The sequence below is a fragment of the Pinus tabuliformis genome, chromosome 5_2 (genome assembly GCF_031772625.1).
Source record: "Pinus tabuliformis cultivar Carrire ecotype Pingquan chromosome 5_2, CPIR1, whole genome shotgun sequence".
NCBI lineage: Eukaryota > Viridiplantae > Streptophyta > Pinopsida > Pinales > Pinaceae > Pinus > Pinus tabuliformis.
In genome coordinates this window covers 531,820,995-531,843,278 of record NC_142306.1, presented here as the reverse complement: position 1 = coordinate 531,843,278, position 22,284 = coordinate 531,820,995, and the positions used below count along the sequence as shown (strand labels likewise).

At 37.5% G+C, this 22,284-nt stretch overlaps 1 pseudogene across 1 annotated transcript in view; it reads right to left on the bottom strand.

The window, feature by feature from the left end:
• LOC149160072 (methylesterase 3-like) overlaps positions 1 to 19,615 on the bottom strand; it is a 71,509-nt pseudogene extending 51,894 nt beyond the window's left edge. Inside the window, exon 1 of the transcript XR_016261349.1 lies at positions 19,450 to 19,615. The product of XR_016261349.1 is annotated as a methylesterase 3-like (transcript). The remainder of the gene's footprint in view (positions 1 to 19,449) is intronic.
• Positions 19,616 to 22,284: the final 2,669 nt, after the last annotated feature.

Here is a 22,284-nt window from a genome sequence, read left to right as displayed (position 1 = left end):
ATTCTTACTGGCAGTGATCCCAACCTTATAAACCATGTGAAGTCCAGCCTTAAAAAGAAATTTGAAATGACAGACTTAGGACACTTACACTATTTTCTCGGTCTTCAAGTCTTGCAATCCAAGGAGGGTATTTTCCTTTCCCAGTCCAAGTATGCTTGTGATATTCTTCGTCATTTTCACATGGAAGACTGTAAGCCAGCCCCTTCTCCCTTTCAGTCTGGAGTCAAACTTTCAGTCTCTTGTACTTCTCCTGAAGTTGATGCTACCTTATACCGTCAACTTGTAGGAAAACTCTTGTATTTAACCCATACTCGTCCTGACCTTTCCTTTGTTGTTGGCCTTGTTGCTCGTTTTATGCAAAACCCCCGTGAAAGTCATTGGAAAGCAGCTAAAAGAATACTTCGTTATGTTTGAGGTACAGTACAGTTTGGGATTCATTACAGTGCCAAAGCAGCTCCTCTATTAGTTGGTTTCACTGATTCTGATTGGGCTGGTGACCCTGATGATCGGAAGTCTACTGCCGGTTATGTCTTCACTCTTGGTTCAGGACCTATTACATGGGATTGTAAGAAACAGGCTGCCATTTCTCTTTCGTCAGCAGAAGCAGAGTATCGTGGTGCCGTGGAAGCTAGTAAGGAAGCCTTGTGGCTTCGTCAGATCCTATCAGAGTTTGGCTTTGAGCAGCAGCATCCAACCACACTTTGGTGTGATAATCAAAGTGCCATTCAGCTATGCAAAGATCCAGTCTAGCATCAACGCAGCAAACACATTGAACTACACATGCACTTCATCAGAAAGCTCATTCATGACCATGTTCTTGAAGTGCAATATTGTCCAACAGATGATCAGGTTGCAGACATCTTCACAAAGGCTCTCACAGAGGCGAAGTTCACTAAACTTCAATATATGCTTGGAGTTCAGGAAGTTGTCACTAAGGGGGGATGGGCTCTAGTGCCTCCTTCCTTCTCCTATTGTGTCATATTTGTAAATCCTTCAATCCTATCCCAAGTTGTTCTTAAGGGGGGATGTTAGGATATTCCGACACATAGGATATAGTTAAGTTCAACTTGGTCTAGTGTAGAGTTAGGTAAAGTGTGTTTCTTTACCGTTGTACATTTTGTAACTTACAATCCGACGGTCACGATATGTAGTGATCCGACGGTTCATTCTCTCCTCGGTATTACCGACACTTGATCCGTGGCTTGACACCCGATTGGTCCATGAGTTCTATTTAAAGCGCATGGAGGGTCATTGTTTGGGTAATCCGTGCATGAGAGAAGCTTATGTAAATTTTCATTCTTTGATTAATAAATTGCCTGTAGTACCCATGTTGGGACAGGTCGTGGACTGTTTCCCTCTTTGAGGGTTTTAACCACGTCAAAAATACTGGTGTATTGATCTGTGACCTGGTTTTGAGCGGTGTCCTTTTGGTGTTCTTTCTGAGGAACTTACCCTGTAAATTCCTACAATGCCCTCCTCCTAGTCCCATTTGTTGACGGTCCCTTTGGACCATATGTCAAGAAGGGGATGCGACCCAATCTGAAGTTCTTTACATAACCTGACTTGTTTAAATAACTGCTCCCAATAGGTTTTGATGCTCTATTAGCCCACAAATATCTTCTTTTTGCGAAAAAAAAAGAGTGTGGAAATCCTAATATAATCCAAAAGTTATATATACATGAACTAAAAATCAATGTTTTATGTTGATGTATCTAAATAACAGGGTAGACTAACTAGTTTGATATGGTACAATAAAAGAGTTAAACATTATGCTACTAAGGTATAATGCTAAAGTACAATAAAAAATATTATAAAAAAACAATTTACACATAATACAAAAGAAAGTAACCAAACTTATATAGCTAGAAAAATAATATAAAATAATTCTTTATATTATGTCCCTATAATACAATATATTTCATATATAATTAATTTATATAAAATAATGTTTTATATTATGTTCCTATAATGCAATATATTTCACGTATAAACTAATTTAAAGTATAAATGAAATCTAGTTTAAATTCAATTATTTTTTAATGCAACTTTTAATAAAAAACAAAAAAAAATTACAATAATATAATTACCTTGTATTTTAAAAAGATGTAGAGAAATATGAATTTGTCTTTGATATATCAGGTCAAGAATCAACGCAAATACAAATGTAAATGATTATCTAAAAACTAAATGGCCATAATAATTCCTCTTAAAAAATAATCTTTCAACATTTAAAAGTGGGAAATCGTTCAACAAATAAGAAACAAAATATTATATAAAACATAGAAATTATTATAGTCAAAGTATTAAACATGTTTACATACAAACTACATACTTACATAACCTAAATCACCAAAAAAAAATGTTTAACAAATAAGAAACAAAATATTATATAAAACATAGAAACTATTATAGTCAAAGTATTAATCCTGTTTACATACAAACTACATACTTAGATAACCTAAATCCCTAAAAACAATTCTAAGAATTCATTAGTCATACAGAGATCAAGATTATACAGAATCTAGATTATATTTTAAGATAATAGTTTTCTCAACATTAATATGATAAAATATATTTAAAAGAGAATCAATAGAGTAAGGAATGATATAAATACATTGTTGTTTTATTTCCAAAGCATCGTTTGAAAATAATAGAGTTAAACCTTTATAATCAAGACACAATCCAAAAACTCAGAAAGGATTCACTAGCAACTATGGATAACATATGCGATTAAGTTTTTATCAATTAAAATTGTTCGAACAAAATCAAAGATTTATAGTAACCAAAATTTTTATAAGATCTCACAGTCACCAAAGTTGAATGATAATCACCATATTTCCTTCTCCTCTCTCCTACATGTTGCAGCATTCAGGTGTGCCCTCACTTTGCATTTACAAATCACGTCCTTTTATAATGATATATCAAGGTTTGTTAAACCAAATTTAGGAAAACTTTGTTCAAATATGATCTGAAGGTCTCATTGATTGCTTGGAAAGGCCAATTCTGGAATTCTTTCAACTGAATTTGCTTACTTCTGCTATAGAAAAATATCTATTGTATGTGGTTATAACTTATCCTATAATCTAGGTCAGTTCTTCACCTTCTTTCTCGATTTAGAAATTGTGAGAGACCATCCTACTGCTTAGGATCACGTCAATTTTTCATACTGGTAGCTATGAACACAGGCCAAGATAGGCAATAAAGAACAACCGATGAATCAAACTTTTCGATATTGAACGTTGCTTCAATTATGTAATTTTAACAAACTATTGCTATGTTTTATCATGTTATCAAGGCTCTGGATTAAACCAATGAAATTGACATGTATCTATATACATTTTTAACCAAAAAAAAATGGAATCTCGTGTGGCCATGCATAAGGTTAGATCCTTGTAAACTCGAACATCATGCCTACGAATAGTGCAGCATGATAAATCGAAGGCAAGAGATATGGCAAGGTCATCGCTCCTTTCACAGAGAGAATAATCCACCTTTTAACCATCGATTAACTTACACGATATGGAGTTGCGTTCGTTGATGGCGTGGTTAAACAATTCGTCAAAGCATCCATATAGGCAATGAGTCAAAACTTTGTTCTATGCAATAAAATATAATGTTTTGCACCCATAATTAAAAGTCGCAGTTTTATGGTCATATTTAGAAAAAAATCTGGCAAGGATTTTTGTAAATCTAAGTTATAATTGTTAAACTTCATAATTTTAGGTGTTCTAGACGTTTTTGATGGTGCTGAATTCATTTCCACCATCAAAAACACAATTCAAATACTGCCTCTACAAGATTTTTTGAAAAAATTTTGCCTGAATTTGAACCACTTTTAACCGCAATTCCTCCACCTCCATAAACGACTCCTAATAAAAATGATCGTTAAAAACATATTATTATTATTCATTAATTTTTTTTATAATTTTCTTAAAATGTATATATCAGTTCGAACCTCCAGAAACATCAAAGTCATGTGGTTTACCTTCTCAACATAAACAAGCGCGAAGGCAATGGTAGTAAAGTCATGTTGTTTACCTTCTCAACATAAACAAGCGCGAAGGCAATGGTAGTCCCTGTGGGGCAAGTCAAAGGAGAAATTGGCAGCAGTAATAATGCATTGATGGCAGCAGTAGTCCCTCGCCCAAATTCTGCTGGTAGAAAGCTAAATTGTTCAGGATGAGCAACCTTTTTTTATAAAAAGTCCTAATCATCTTGAAAGTAAATTAACTTATTGAATTTTCCTTGCAAAAATATATACATATATAAACAGAAGGACTACAATTCAAGTCGATCACCGCAAAATTAATTTATTGATCGATGAATTATCCTCTTATGTTGTTTTGGAAACTAGTATCTCCGAATAAATACATTTGCAAAAGAGAATGGAGGCGGGCACTGCTGCTTCCAATATAATATTGGATCCATCCATATGTATACTATAAGATATGTGGCAATTGCTAATTGCTGCTTCCAATATAATATTGGATCCATCCATGTGTATAATATAAGATATGTGGCAATTGCTTGCGTTGAACTTGTGGATGAAAATTGTCCTAGTTTTCTGGTGTGCATTATGGGTTTTCCCCTTTGAGAACGAGTGATAATAAGGGTAAAAATAAAAGCTTACCTAACACTTTACCCTATAGTTGTATTGCTTAAATACCATGTCAGTGTTGATAGAAATATTTGACTCCGATGATTTAAATACTACGATAGTGTGAATGAATGGGTTAGCAAAATTGTCTGTTACTAAAGATTTTAATCGTCAAATACAACTTAAGCATTTCTTTGATTGTCCACTCAACATCATTCCAAAACCTTCAAATGAAGAGGCTGAAACTGTTTACAATTTCTAATTTGGATTGCTTCCAAATTCCCACTATTATTGAAAGATCTACGAAGCTCTTCACTTTCATTTGAATGTAACTTTTGATAGTGAGGTCTATCTTTCATATTGAATCCAAACATACTACTCATTTCCAAGTTCATTATCATCCTAACTATTACCTGCAATATTTGTGTTTCATACTACTCATTGCCAAGTTCATTATTCTTCTAGTTGTTACCTACAATATTAGTGTTTCAACTGTGTTTCTTGATGTGTCACTTCACTTTAATACATCTCCCCACACACGATCTTTCATATCTTTCAAAATAAATGTGTGTTGGTGTTCAGATATGAATCATGCAATTCACCCAATTCCACATTAATTGTCAACCTAGGGCTCTACGAGTTATTTCAAGGCTATCATGCAAAGTATATGTAGGCCACAATTTCCCTACCAAGTATTGAACATTCAATTATAAAATTAACAATATGTAACAGCAAGTGATAATTGTAACATCAAATAAGAGTAACAACAATATTCACTGTAACAACAACAAGAGTAATAGAAAAGCAGATTCATAGCAACACTGATAATCATTCACAATGATAAATAAATTAACTGGAATAAACCTATGCACACATCTATCCAACAATGCCTAGTCATGAGAGTGGGCCCAACTCCCTAATTAGGGTTGTGGCAAGATCAATAAGTCACGAAATGCTTAGAAGATCAGAATTTTCTTAATCAAAAGGATAATACATGTCTGTTGTTATAGACTCAAAGTTAACGTAATTCTTTTTGGTCGTAACTATGGGCTTTCACAGCCCCGTAACTCTAGTTATACAATTTGTTAACACTAACAACTTCTATAATTATGGTAGTTTTCTGCCTACAATTACATAGTAGTTTCTTAAGGAAAACATAATATAAATATAACAGTGCGTTGATTGAAATATCGTTCCATCGTTGCAGCTGATGTCTCAAGATAACGCTTCTAGCTAGATGGTCACCATTTTTTGAACCACGACCTTGATCATACTTCCTCCAAATCTACAAGAATAATCGAATTAGTGAGCCACTTAGGCAACAATCCCCTATGACTATGCTTCATTGATTAATGATTCATAATGACATGACAAGAGGTATACCTGTGTGGTTTATAATGTAAATTGACCAATATGGTGTAAAATAGATACAAGAAACAAGGTAAAAAGGTGGGTAAAAACATGCAAATTTAGCCACCAACATCTCCCCCCAACTAGTCTTTCTACATGTCCTCATGTAGCCCGTCGCCTGCGCAGATCTGGGTTGGAGTTGCGATGATCAGCATGAAGCTGTGCGAGATCATATTTTGTAGCCATTTCTATTCTTGAAGGCTTATATCCATCTGTCTTGAGGACTTCCTTCAACCAATCCTCTCCTACCTTGCAAACTGAAGTGTATTGATCGGCTGGCAGCCAGATAATAGGGAACCAAAACCTCAAACCCACCCATCGAATCCCAGGACACTGCATGCATTCAATATACTGAGGTAACCTATTTAACGCCTAAGAAAAATTAGAAGCCCCAAAAAGTTCATGTATCCTGACGGATGATGATTATAGCGTCCACAATTTCTGGCAAATGTCTTGGGCCTCCTGTTGACAAGTAAAAATTTGTTTTGTTCATATGGGAATGCACCATTTTTGGGTTGCCAACATCTATCCTTTTTGTCCCCCAACCTCTAAGAAGTTTTGGTGTTTGTTATAAACGTTCATAGACTGACAATTCTCCATCTGAAGGACAAGTCACCTGTTTGCTTGATTCTCTTCGAACGTGTTGAAAGCCTTCTTCCATTTAACATGATTAACTGTGTAGGAGGTAAAGGATCTTAATTGAGTATCTCCCACATATGAAACTGGGTTGAATAATTGAACATTTCCTAGAAATTAATCATGCATGTAGAGTTCGCATACCAAGTGTTGATTCATAATATTGTGGCTTCTCGAGATGCGTCGAAACTATATTGGGTCTTCTATCACATGGTTGATTTTCTGACAGATGCTTTCTAAACAAAAGAATATATATTTTTTGTAGAAGAACAAAGCATAGTTGTGGGCTGGGGGTTGGCAAGCCATTACCTATTGTGCCAGAGCAAACATTTCTTCCTTATCAACCATCTATAGTTGCACCTACCCTTCCAGTTCCTCGATTTTCTTCTGCTGCTTGTCATGTTTTCATTTCCCTTTCTCTATTTGCTCCATGTAATCGGTAACTATTTTCATGGCTTGCTCATGAACTCCCTTCACTCCTTCCCGGTGGGCTTCTAAAGGAATGCTCCCCCTTGAAGGCAAGCTGCAACAGCTTGTGACTTTAGAATTTGTGCAGTCATGAAAATTCTCGTGCCTTGATCACATGCAAAATGACTCGGTTTGTGTAGCCACGGAGGTTGTGGTCTTGTCTTCGGTATGCACTACTACTAAAATGGTTTCAGCCCTAGGTTTTGCAACATTCTTCTTATGCCTCCTCACTTTCCTTCGTAAGTGCCATACCTACTTCCTTAGCTTGAAAATTCCCATTTTTAGCTGCATTTGTTTCCTAAACTATGAATGGTACCTCTCTTTAAGAGGAGGCCTTATTTTTTCATATTTCTTAACAAATTATTGTTTGACAACAACCTCAATTGGTCTCACAACTAGTGTGGGGTTTGGTGGATTGATGTCGACAAATTTGTCAACAGACTCTTTCTTTATCCTGACCGCCTCTGTTTGTTCCTCAACTCGAGGAATAGTCCCAATGTCTTGCCCTTCAGGTCTCGGAATCTCCATATATTCCCTTGGTGTTTCTGGAGTCACTGCAGGCCCTTGTGGGGTAGTTTCTTCAACACCCTTTTCTTGTGACTACTCCACTTCCCGACCATTTTTTCCTTCGGGTCCTGAATCCTTCACGCCTTACTTTGGTGGCTTTATAGCCATTGCATATCCCTGTGGGGTAGTGTCAACAACAACATCCTCCTCTAATGGCCCTCTGGAGATAGTATCGGCCATAATCTCTTCAGTTTGTTCTTTGGTCGACACTGGTTCTTGTGTGACAGTGTTGATCACCAATCCCTCAATTTGTGCAATTTGTTCACCAGTCGAAATTGGTTCTTGTGTAACAGTGTTAATGATGGTTCCTTTAACTACCCTAACAAATTTTAAGATTAGGGGAGAGGCTTTTTCCTTCACTAGGCACCTAGGGGAATGAAACTGACTTGCCCCTCTTGGTATTGACGCAAGAAGCAGAGAATGAAAAATGCTTTCTTCAGTGTCCATTCTATCAGTGCTTGTTGCCTCAGGTCCTCCTTCCCTTGTTCTCACTGGTTGGGTTGTGCTCCCTTTTTCTTTTTCTTCCTATGCTTCATCTAGGTTGTCCTCCTGTTCAATAGTCAACACTGGTTCTTGTGAAGCAGTGTTGACTGCGGCCCTTGCTTCTTTCAAGGGTTCCTTAATCGCTTAAGCAGGTGATGCTAGTACTTGTGTATTAGCGCCACTTGTAGCCTCATCCAAAGGTTCCTCATTTTCTTCAAATGGTAATGTTGGCTCTTATGTGTTAGCACCACGTGCGATTTCATCCAAGGGTGGCGATTCTTTCCTCGGAGTGGAAGTCATCGCTGGTTCCTAGAGAACCTAATGAGAACTCTGGGCGTGCTTTAGGCATTGGGACCTATTCACATAGCAATCAACCCATAAGGGGTAGAATACTTCTTTTCCATCAAAGACCTTGCCATTGCAGCAGCGAAATTCCAATATCAGGCTTCTAATCCAAACATCCAAAACAAGGAACCATTTAACTATGAGATTTAAGCTAGCTGCTGACCGCTTGGGTATCTATGGTGACCTCATTTTGAGAGAAGGTCCATCTTGGTTAGGTTGTAGGTTTCGAAGTCCGGTCATTTGGCACCCTACACTAGGATATCAAGCCTTATATGAAATTCCTAAAGGTCAAACAGGACATCTTTTTTAAAACCTAGCTAGGCATCATGGCTATAGACCACCTCATGAGATCCCTTCTCCAGCCTATTCCCTCACTTCCTTGCATGTCAATTACAATTTTTTCATGAGGGCATGAAAAAGGGTAAGCAGGGGGGTGTGTTGAGCACTAGAGAAGGTATGTAATTACCACTTATTTTGTCATCCTTTCCTTAAATTCATAACTTCTTTACATTATGAAATAGGTATATGGTGAAAGATTATGATAAAGTTTAGAAGATTTGTGTGCAACGTAAAATGACTAATAATTACCCTTTTCTATGCAAAAAAAGAGGAAAATAGAAAATTTCCATTCTAAAGGAAATGACAAGATGAAATCAATTGATTTCCCTTTGATAAGGAACCACATCCAAACAAGGAAATCCAGATTGGAGTGTACAAGCCAAGAAAAGGAAGAGGAGATACCAAATCGGTGCAAGATAACGAGAAGATAACTGAGAGCTAATAGTATGGCGAATCCCTCAGGATCCTTTGATCTTGAGGGATCACTACCTTAACGATTCCCTGTATCGTTGATATCTTTGCTTGGCTGCTATAAGAAGGGACAACATTGCTAAGCCGAAGGGACAAACTATTGTTGTTTTTATGAAATTCACTATTGTACTTCAAACTTTGATCATCGACTCTCACTAAAAGAGCAATTTACTGTAACTCTGTTTTGATGATTAATATATAAACTCTGTTGCCGTTCCATCTTTCATTCTGGAGTAATTATAAGTAGTGTGTCCCTGGAGGCTAAGGGTCTGGCCCTGGTGGATCACTTGCTTCCTGTACCATTAATTCTCGATTCCAAGTCGTGTGTGGTTTGATTTCTCTTATCTACTTTGTTCAGTAATTTGTTGTCCCTTATTTCATGTATTAGCTCTATTATATTTCGATTCCCATTTGAATAGTAAGGTTATTCTTTGCATAGGAATGTTATGCTACTCATTACGAAGTTATATTATATTGATGTTGCTTTGACAAACTGATATTATTATATAACATTGTTGTTCCTTAACAGATTACTGTTACTGTTCGATTACTCAGTAACAATGCTGTGTATTTATAAATCGGTATTACTGTTTATTTATCTACGGTTTACTTCCAGGTGTGATTGCTATTCATTGGGATTGTTGTTCCACTGCCATTGCAATTGTTGTTTCTTCACAACTGGGATTAACCATTGTTATGCCGAAACGCAGATTATTGTTCCTTTAACAGAACAGTGTTGCGTGTAACATTTGATTTGGTTTGTTGTGCATTTACATTTGGTTTAAGTTGTTGTTCAATATTTCATAGCTTCCTTTAAGTTTTTTGTCCCATTTCTGTTTTCTATTCAAATCATTTTTGGGTGAAGATTGCAATTACTGCTTCATTTTCATAGGTTAAAGCTTTGTTGTTCAATTGAGTTAAATAGGTCAGTCACTGTTCCATTTCCTGTCAATTGAATTATCATTGCTTTGATGTGCACAAAACGATCTAAAACTTTAGTGAACATTGACAGTTGTTGTCCAGTTCCCAGGTTGATGATCTTTCCCTTAAATTGCTTCTCAATTACATCAGTTTACAAAGGGATGAGTTATTATTACTACAACCTTGACTGATAAGTTGTTGTAGTTTTCTAAGTGAATGATTTAAATCTCAGAGTGCTAAAGTTTCTTTTTGAGAGTAGATTTTATTCCAAGCATCCGTTTACTCTTGTATTTAAAATCACTATACTACTAGCATTACTCTGACAAATGACCGCCTCAGACTAAGTACACTCTTTGAGATAACAAATCGTGCCTAGATTGACAATTAATGTAGGGTAAATAGAGGTGAAAAAGACCCTTTTTACTGCTCGACAACTGAGTAGGGAAAATATCGCCTGCATATACTTTGCATGATAGCCTTGAAATAACTCGTAGAGCCCTGGGTTGTGAATTAATGTGGAATTGGGTGAATTGCATCATTCATATCTGAACACCAACAATTTGGCATCATTTTTGGGGAGGCTACTGAAGGTGCAAAAGTACAACCAATATTTACCATAGTATTGATCTCTCATCCCGAGGAAGGGATTTTTGACCTTGCTCGAGGTCTTGAGCATTAGATCATTTTTTGTTGTTGCTTTGGTTGTTCGTTTCCTTTTTCATAGGAACTTCTCTCTTGTCCTATATATAGAAAGTAGGTCTTGTCATTTGTATAATCTAAGAATTGTTCATTTGTGTCATGTAAAGGAGGTTTCCCCCTCAAATAGGTTGAATTCTAAGGCATTGATCTTTCTTTTCTATCTTTTTTTGAGATGGTTTCATAATTTAATCATAGACGATATAACAATAATAATGTAAGGGCATAATAACAATAGTGGGCTTCTATGGGGCACAATAATAACAATATGGGGACTACATGGGTACAACAATATAATAAGGGGGTTTGCACTAATAACAATAAGGGGTTACACTAGTAGTATAGGGACGTAACATGCCCCTCTCCTTCAAAAAGTGTTGTCCTCAACACTTGAGTAGTTCTGGATGCATATGTATAAAATTCTCATCCTCCCATGTGGAATAATCAATGGGTAAGTTCTTCCACTTGATGAGATACTCTGAAATTGATCGATTTCGTAGCTATTGATTTCTTGGTTCTGTGACTGCTTCAGGTTCCAATATGATTCTTTTCTTCCTTATCAAGTTACGGAAATATTGTTTGAATTGGGATCTTCTACAACTTTTGAATGAGTTCCCACCCTACTTCATCATTCTTCCATTCATCCCTTGCTTCGTTTATTGAATTTGGTTGGATAATTATACCAACCTCTAACATTTCTGCAACCATACATTCAATTTCACTCCTTTGGGCATATGGATATCTGTAAGGCCTAATTTTTGGAGGAGCACTTCCTGGAATCAAATGAATAGTATGATCATGATCACGAATAGGTGGGAGGCGTTTGGGAGTCTTAAAGACCTTGGAATGATTGTCCAATACTTTTTGGAGATATGGAGAGATAGATGACTTCGATGTGGGAACCTCTAGCAAACATAATTATGCAATTACGCCTCTTTGTTCTTTCTTTAGAAGCTTTGTCATTTCGTTAAAGTAGATTATATTTCTCAGTTTCCCTGTGATATCCCTTAATTCAACTTCCTTTCCTTCCAAATAAAATTTCATGAAAAGTTCTTGAAAATTAAAAGCTATTGTACGCAAGGATTGTAGCCATTAGACTCCTAGTACAACATTAGCACCACCCATTATAATGGAAAGCATTGGGCTATTCAATAAATACTCTCCCATGGATAGCTTGATATTATGGCACTTTCTAGAGCAATTTATGGTTCCTCCACTTGCAACCATCACTTGACACTCTGGTGCTAGATATAGGAAGAAATTCAATTCCTTGGCTATCTTATGATGAATAAAATTATGGGTACTGCCCGAATCAATCAACACTAATACATTTTTACTCTTGATATCTCCTTCTATCTTGATAGTTTGAGGAGTGGTAATTTCGACCAATTCATTACAAGATATGGTCAGATTCATTTCTTATTTCTCTAGGGTTTGTTCCTAGTGTATATCCTCTTCCTTTGATGTTTCTTGTTCCTTTTCTTCCTCCTCTTCAAAATCTATGTAAATTAATTTCTTCTCATCAAACTTATTACCTTTAGTGTATTTTCTATCACAACTGTAACAAAGCCCTTTTCTCTTTTTTCTTCCAATTCTTGTGGTGTCAATCTTGTAGGTTATGGAAGGCTAGGGACAACAACACTTCAATATTTATAGTTGTGAGTGGTAGGTTTCATTGTTTCCAAAATTTTTCTTTCCATTTTTCTTGCCAACCTAAATGCCTTCTCCAATTAATCAGGTTCCCAAAAGAAAACCTCATGTTGGATTTTATACTTTAAAGTCCCTATGAACACATTGATCCTATGCTCCTCTAGAATATCTTTTACCCTTATATTAAATTTTTGGAAGTCCTCAATGTGCTCCATCATTAAACCGTTTTGTTTGAGGTTTATTAATTTGCTAAAAAATGTGTTTCTTTTTGTATCCTCATAATGTGCTATCATTTCTTCAATAAAAATTTCCCAAGAGACAATTTGTTTATGAGAGCAAAGCCATTGATACCATACAAACTGATTTGGTTCCAAATATAAAGTTGCAATGCGTAACTTTTGTGTGTTTTTCACATTATGGAAACCGAAAAATTGCTCCATCTGTAGTATCCATGTTGCAGGATCCATGCCATCAAACTTCCTCATATTGATCTTTGGGAAATGGTGGGTATTCAATCCAATGTTAGAGTCTATGAAATCATGATTAACATTTCCTTTGTTTTCATCAAGATTTTCCTTTAGTACCCTTTCACCATTGGTAAGCATTTATTGTAGCAACTTAGTCAAATCTATGTTCAAATCTTCCATGTTTCCTTTAAGTTTTTGTTCTATACCATCCATCTTAGTGTTCACACCAGTCATCTTAGCTTCCATGACATCCATCTTAGCTTCCATGCCATCCATCTTAACTTGCACACCATTAATATCATCTTCCACACCATTCATCTTAGCTTCCACGCTTTTCCTTAAACCATCAATCTTAGCTTTTGTTACCTTTTGCGAGAGTAAAATTTGTTGCACTTAGTCTCATAATTTCGATATATCATGTTCCATTTCTTTCTCTTCATCATGAGTCATGCTAGATATTTCAAGTTGCTTACTTGGTGTTTCCATTTTATTTCTTCGGGGCATCAATTAATGATAATTATGCTTCATTATGCCCTTTGAACTTCAAACCTTTTTTTCAACCCAAACTTATGCAAAATTTTAAGAAAACTACACACCTTTTTTTTGCTTTGTATAAGATTGATATTGAATCTATTGTATATATGTATTTTCAGATCTCCAAGGTCTAACATTGCTTCTTGCCATAGCCCTCTGAGTCCTCTTTCCAATGCCCCTAGTTGGATCAAAATTGGATTCTGCAAGAAAGAGTTATGTGAAATCTCCTAAGATGCCTTGATTATATAATGTTTTAGTAGATCGAATGTGTATGACATGCCACATGTCACTATTTCGATATTCGGATCTGAAAAATATACACAGAAAACTACAATCTTTCCTCTTTCTGTAACTTCTTATGAAATTTCAATCTGATGCTCAAAGAGAAAGTTATGACAATTTTCCTAAGGTCACCTGTTTAGAATGTAATTCAGAAGTCTGAAAAAACCCTAACTTCCTCAGATTATATCCCCAAAAATATAGCAAGAAAATAGATGAAATTCCGACTTCATATTCACCAAGATTTCGGCTCAAAAGGGTTTTAATTTCAGAGTCTGAACCTTCGTAGAAAAAAAATTATAGTGAAAACTCCACGACGACCTGTTTGAGATGAAATTCTAGAGATTGCAAAAACCCTAACTTCCTCAGATCATATATCCAAAAATATAGCGAGACATGATCTGAAATTCAGACCCGAGGTTCATACCGATTTCTTCTCAAATGGTTTTTTTATCTTCTGAAACTTTGTAGTGAAAATATTATAGTGAAAATTCCACGATGACCTATTTGTAGTAGCAAAACCCTAAAATCCAAAGCTCTGAAATGTTATGAAACCATCTCACAAAAAGATACAAAAGAAAGATCAACGCCTTCGAATTTAGCCTCTTCGAGGGGGAAACCTCCTTTACATTACAGAAATGAACAATTCTTAGATGATACAAATGACAAGACCTTCTTTCTATATATAGGAGCCTAAGGGGTCATTATGTAATCAGAGTCGACATAATAATAATAATGTAAGGGCACAACAATAATAATAATGGGCTTCTATGGGGCACAATAATAACAATATGGGGACTAGATGGGCACAACAATATAATAAGGGGGTTACACTCATAACAATAATGGGTTACATTAGTAGTATAGGGACATAATAGAGGTCCTGAGCATTAGATCCTTTTTTGTTATTGCTTTGGTTGTCTGTTTCCTTTTTCATATGAACTACTCTCTTGTCTTGGGAAGGGAAGTTTTTATGGTCCCATTAGGCCAACAGGTGACGTGGGTTCTTGTGGAGGAGCGTCAGTTGTGGCCTCTTCTATCTCCATTTCTTCTACTCTCGTTGAGCTAGTAGGCGATGTTGGTTCTTGTGGAGCAGTGTCGTATGCAGCTTCTTCTTCTTCTTCTTCTACCATTAATTCTTCCTCATCCTCCCTTGAAAGAATCATAACCGCAAGTTCTTCCTCTGCTAGCTCGGTGAATTGTGGCCAAGCCACAAAAGTTCAAGATAGAGCATGGACCAGTCACAGTCTCACCAACCCATGATTTGTAAGGACCACTAATGCTTTTCAAGAGCGATGAGCAGACTGCACTATTAGCTGAAGATTGTTCCATAGAAAAGATGGCATGTCTAGAGAATGAATTTGTGCATGCCAAAATGAAAGGAATGCAAGAAGCTTAAAATTATACTTAAACAAAGTAGAAAACCGACCTTCACAAGTAATGTACCTCATGAAAAAACATGTAATCTCGGCACATGGGTGTGGCAAAGACTTTCGATCATATCCCCTACCCTTCTGGACCACTGTTTCTTGAACCTGCAAGAACAATTCCAGGAACTTTTGCAAAAGATATTTCTTTGAAAATCATTTATTCCCTCCTTGCAGAAATCCGCTGACAGTCAAATTTACTTCCTATGTGATGGGAATATCTAATCCACGAAATTTGGAATGATTTGCATCCAAAATCAATGCAAATTCCACTCTGATGGCTTTGTCAAATCCCTGTAGCCTCTCAAAATACACATGCCAACCTGCACCTAAAAAGACCTACCATACGTCTAGATTTCTTTGGACATGCACTGTATTATATGGTTCGTGCCTAACGGCTTGCTTGCCCATTCTATAGTTTCTCTTTAATAGTAATTGGAGTAACAAAAAGATCATTGAGGAGGAGTGTCAGCAAGTAAACTTGCAGTGACAGGGTTGTGTTGGTGATAGGGTGTGATGATAGTGAAATCCACGAAGATAATCGTAAAATATGGAAAATCGATGACAGATTATGGTAATAATGAGTGATAATTATGGTAATCATTTCATAGCATTGGAAAGGATTCTTCATTAACACAATCACACTTATTCAAGTCCCAATGTATATGGATAACCGTGTGTAGTATGGTGGGGATCGTGGAGTGTACACAGATAGCACAGGGTGCAATAGTGATATGACAAGTCATTACTTCATTTTAATAATGGTATCTTCTTATTTATTATAGTACCCCCGCCCTAACTAAGGGGATGATTGTATATGGTCATATCGAGTCATGTAAAATGATTTATCTATCAAATCCACAAATTCGATCAGGGACATACCTGGTGACTTACCATGATAGAGTAATATCAGCGGAGGAGTAACAACATCGGAGGGAATAACAACACCTGAGGATTAACAACATCAAGGGAGTAACAATGCCCGATGAGTAACAACATCACTTGAACGTTTCTAAGATCGCAACAGAGTAACAAAACCAGTGGAGTAACTGGTGGGCTCCAGTATTGTAGCAATAATGCTACAACTCCTGGAACTCCCTTCTTTAATTTTATCAACCCGGTAGTTCGTAACAAACTTGGAAGTGACGGTGCTGTATGCACAAGTACTAGCTCTTGCTGCAGCTGTCACTTGGTCAGCTGGCACAAGTCCGCTAGGGGCTCAAGCCAACTTCTATGAACTCTTAGAAGAAGCTTTTTAACTGATGGACGAAAGCTAACTCAAAGGAAGCTAATCTACTTGCGGAAAGAAACTGAAAGCCAAAAAGAAACACAAACCCTAGCAAACCCTAATTCTACCAACTAGTCCTACCGATGCAAAGGAGAGCATGCAAACTACCGAAAGAGATGCCATTACTTCTAAGAAGGTAAAATGCATGTGTCTAAGTTATCACTATCTGAATAAAACATCTTTTTGTATTTTTGTTTAAGTTATTAGAATTATCATGCATGTGCTTTTAACTGGATTTTCACTGTGCAGGGGTGGATCAAGGAGGAGAAATGCTTGGAAAAGGTTGGGAAGACTCGGAGAGGGTCTAAGGGATCCCTATCATCCTTTCAGAGAGTTTCACAAAGTCAGGATGCCATGCAACCGTGTTTATGAACTTCTACAGGAAGTCTGCAGGGGTTTCTACAGGAAGTTCTGTAATTCTTCTACAGGATGTTTCGTGATTGGGTTTTTGACTGATAGGTGAGTGGAAGAGAATGCATGAATGGGTAGGGAGGTAGGGTAGGGGCCTGGAATGACCCAATGACTGAGGGATGAGGTGATGAAGGTGCCCTGCATAGTGTTTACCTGATCAAACCAACTACATCTTGCATACAATCAAAATATTAGATGATCTATCTAACAGTTTAATGAGATCAGTGAACAACAACCTTATTCATGACAAGAATCACGTACAGCATGTGAACAAAACATTATCAAAGAGATATAAACGCATGACTAACTCCTACCAATCCATCCTAAACATAAAAAGCTACTTCAACCATCAAAAGCAACCTAAGTAACAAAGCACGAATTAAATCTAAAGAGCATATTTTATTTTAAGAATGCAGCGAACACACATAAAGATAAACAAGGGAGGTACTGGGCGCTTGAGATGGGCCCAACCCCAAGAGCTACAGCCTCCCAAGAGAGATTTAGAGCTGGTGCAAAGCTGGATTCATCTTTATTAATCAAGAATGAAGAGTTACATCAAAACTGTCCACAAGGAGAGCTTGAGAATGAGCTGAAAGCAAAGCTAATCCATGGCCTACAAATCGAATTACAAAATGACTACAACAAGGCTATGAAATGACTAACTACTAGCTACTATCTACTGGCTAACTAGCTAACATCCACTGGCTAACCAAAATGAGGCCCTAAGCCTTCTTATTTATACAAATTGAGGACCCAACAGTCCTCCTAAACTTTAGGGACTCGGCTGCCCAAAACTTGGAGTTAACAGCAGTCCTACTTGACTTGCTTGGCTGCCCTTGTGCTGATTGATTCGGTGGCCCTTGAACTCCAAGCTGATGGTGGGGAATTCAAGGTAAGGGCCCATAAATGAAGGGGACACCTTCCTACAAAACCTCTAGCTTGCTCTCCCACGAATTTGGCTGCCAAGTGCTCATTAAGACCTTCAATTTTGTCTCCAAGTTGACCAAAAAGGCTACACAAAGCACCCATTAGACTTGTTGGCATAATGAATAACCAAATTCACTCTATTAACATAAATATAATAAAAAACATGCAATAAACTAATGAGAATGGTGGATTAAGTCAAATTAGGAGGTTGAATGAGCCCAAATAATTGTCCATTTTTGGGGCTCATCATCACCCCCTACTGAAAGTGTTGCTCATCCTCTGAGCAACCAATCTCTCTCCTCATCTTTGATGGCCCTGGTGGCCTCCTTGGCTAAAATCTCGGCCGATTTCTCCTTTGGCTTCCCTCTTTTCAAACTTCCTGTAGAAACAGTTCGTTGGCTTCCTGTAGAAACAGTCCTCTGTCTTCCTGTAGAAATAGTCTGCTAACTTCCTGTAGAACCAATTTTCGCTGATTTTGCTTGCCTGGCTGGGGGTGCCTTCTCCTTGAACTGTGCTATGGCTGCCTTGGGTGTGTCCCTACTTGTTTGGCCTTTTTCAGTCTTCTCTGCTCGTGCTTGCAACTGCTTCTCCCTTGGCATTTGTGTTGTTTTACCACCCCCTGCTTTGGCCTCAATAGCTTGTGCTTTTCCCTCATTCATCTTCCTGTTCCTTCTGTGGTGGTCTTTCTTGTGTTTGTTACATCATCATTGAGACCCTCACTATTGCTTCTTTATCATATCCATGAATTCTACCTGAAGGTTAGATCTCCATGTGTGTCTAAACTGTGATTGCAACCGTGGAATTTTATTTCAAATACCCATTGAGAGATATCAAATTACAGTTCACACTGAGGTATGCAGGCCAATATAAATTGTATGCTGAGATCCTTGATCATAGGACAGATCCTTCAACTTCATCTCTTTGATGAAAACACTTGCAGGTTGACAAGATGATGTTCATATATATTCCTAGGTTTATACCTCCATAGATATTTCTTAATCATAGGTATACTGAGTATCACATATATTCATTGTGATATGTCTAGACAGATCTGAATATAGAGCCGAGATGTAACCCTTGTTATTTCTGCAATATATATACACAGTCTTCTTTGTCCATCCAGGATACTGCGTTTCAGGTATGCCGAGCTTGTAATTGCTTCAGTGTTTTCTTCTCTGTAGATATGTGAGGAACTGCTGTCATTAGCCATCCTTATTGCAATAGGCACCCAACTTGAGAGGTACTAACTGATGATGAAAAGAAACATACAACTCTGCCTCTATTGTTTGACCTGGACCAAGACAGGGAATCTCTTGCATAGGAATAACTTTTGGTGGTTCTGATGAAACCACAGGTTGATCATGTATTCTGCTGTTGGTGCTCCAGATTCAACAGGAGACTCGATTGACTCATCAGCTTTGACAACAATGTTAAAAATTGCATCTGCTGAACGATTATAAAAAAAACGAGCACAGACCATCATTGGTGAATAACATGACTGTTCATTAGAGAATGCATACATGACATTCATACCATCCCCATTTGTAAAATCTAAAAGCGTATATTTCTTGGGCTCTCTATCCACAGTTCCTATTGACAGGTTGGCATAGCCAGATAGTATAGATTCTTTTGCAGATGAAAAAGGGCCAGGAACAGGCAGGACTGGCCATAGCCATGACTCCAATGCATCATGGCGCATCAGCGGTATACTGTCAGAAATTGTAGACAGATCATAGTGATCAACTTCTTTGTCTTTTCCATGCTCACCATCCGATAAAGAGATTATTGGTTCGACATGTTTTTTTCCCAACTTTGCTCTTTCCTTCTACATCTTTACTCATTTTATCATTTGACTCAGAAGCTTTCAACTTCACACAAGAGTTTCCAGTCAAGCTACTTGGTGAATGTCTTGACCTATCCTTGCACATAATTTCAAGGTCTGAGCCTTCACTTAACATGTGATTGATCAATTTCTTGGTCAGATCCACTTTCAGGGCCCTGCAAACTTCCTTCACTAAAGGAACAATCAGAAGACAAAGATGTATTGGCATTTATATCAGCGGAACTTTGAATCTGACACAGACTACCTGGTTTTGGTAAAGATCTATAACCTGGAGTTGTGTGCTGGACAATGTGAGAAAGGGAACCAGGCAAGAAAACTCGAACATTGCTTCCTGGATGCAACAACGTAGCCAGCTTGGGTGAAAAAAAAAGAACATGTTTTGCAAGTGCAAGTTGGATAACAGCCTATGAATTTCAGCTGAGCGCTCATTAATTTCTGCGTGATTGTTGGTGGAGTGAGGTGGCAAAGACGTGTGCTGGCCCATGCAACTGTTGTGCTATCATGAACTGCAGTGGTTAACTATGTGTTCTCTGCCTGTGATCTCATCCATCAATTGCACTGGAGTTTAAACTACACACACTATCTGTGTTTTTTTAATTTCACGTGCATGATTGACCCATGCATGCTGCATGACTTTCTCATGAGTGCTAGAGAACTGGGTATCTTGCTACATTCATGCCTTAATTTCACCATTCCATTCGTTCATGCATTTCTTGAATTAGATTCATGCAATAGAGGAATAGGTTTTAGTCACGTACCTGAAGTCAAACGGCTGCTTGTGAAGCTTTTTGCTGCTGCATGCTCATGTTCTGCTGCTGCATGCTTGGATCCTTTGGTTGCATGAGGGCTTGGCTGATTATTTTTGATTGCTTTTCCTTGTGCAGGTGTCCTCTGACCAGATCTAAGCTCCAGGCAATTGTTTCCACGTTCAAATCTGCACGTTTAAGTTGCTGCTGCTGCATTGTCACAGAACCAGAACTTGTTTTCGCCATTTCTCCCAAACGGTAAAGCGGATCGATCTAAAACTTGCTGAGAATGTTTCTATCATCACTATGCATCTTCCATAGCGAAATCGTGATCAATGGATGCACAGATTTCGAGAAAAATGGAAAATGGCTGAAGATTTCAGAGATCAATTTCTTGGAAACCTTGCATCGGAATCGGTTGAAACTGCTTGGGTAGGTTACAATCACTCATATGCATATCCCCATGAAACAAGTTTTGAAACGGATGCACGGATATGGAGAAAATGCAAAAATGGCTGATGGTGATGGAGGCTGATTTCTTGGAAACCGTGCACCGGAATTGGCTGAAACTGCTCAAGCATGTTGCCATCACCCTTGTACAATTCCCCATAAACTGGTTTTTCAAATGGATGCATGGTTTTCATGTTATGGCAAAAACAAATTTTGTTCTATGTATTTTTTCTTTAAGGCATTTTGCAAGTTTTTGCATGGAAGGAAAAACTGAGCTTGGGCTGTGATGCAGGTATGGAGATGATGGAGGAGGAGTTGGAAGATTGCATGAGGACTTCTGAACCCTTGAGGAAGCTACCATGTTCGCCAAACCACTTTTTGAAATCCATGTCTAGTTTCCCACAATTTCTACAGGAAGTTCCTGTAGAAGCACAATGAGAAGCACAATGAGGTGGAAAAAATGATGGAGAAAGGCAAGGGATGGACACACAAGTGCTTGTAGGCCTAATCAACAGATTCCCACCATCAGATTCCATTTTAAACTTGAATTTGGTTCGTCCAAAGGTTCTACAAGATGTTTCCTGTAGAAATACAGAGCTTCCTGTAGAAGGCACAAGAAAAATTCCTTTGACCTTGATTTGAGTGCTCCTCCTGTCATGAAACGTCCTTCTTGCAACCTGCAACTAGCCAATGGAAATTAGTTTTATTTTTTCTTTTTCTTTTTCTCTTTTTTTTTGAAAAACAACTAGGGCGCCTCATGGAGGTTTTCACCCTAATTGCCTGCCCTGGGCGCCTCCAAGGAAGGTTTTTACACAGGGATCTTATTCCATTTTTATTTTATTTTCTTTCCAACCCATTGACCGCCTCATGGAGGTTTTCAATCAATGAGCCAATCTAAGGCGCCTCCAAGGAGGTTTTCACCTTAGATTTTTATTTTCTTCTTATTTTCATTTTTTTCTTTTTTTTTTCTACCCTACCCTACTTGAAAAACAAAATCATTTTCAAGTATAAGAATACTTCCAATGGAGCCATGTGCACATCGAGATTAGAGACAAAATGATGTGAAGGCTCAAAATGCATGCTTTGACAGGTATCCGGATCTCAGAGACCAAATGATCTGGCTTTGAAGGGATCAAACATAACTGAGGAAGAAAGTACCGCTGCAACTTAGTGACCTTCTGAAACCATATCTCAATATAGCTTTGATATCCTTGGTCGTCTTGCTGATTTGGATCATTCTTCATGTCACCTTCTATCATGACCTTCTGATCTTCCCCTTTTTGTTGATATTTCTCTTGAGTACATGGAGGATTTGATGATAACCATGAG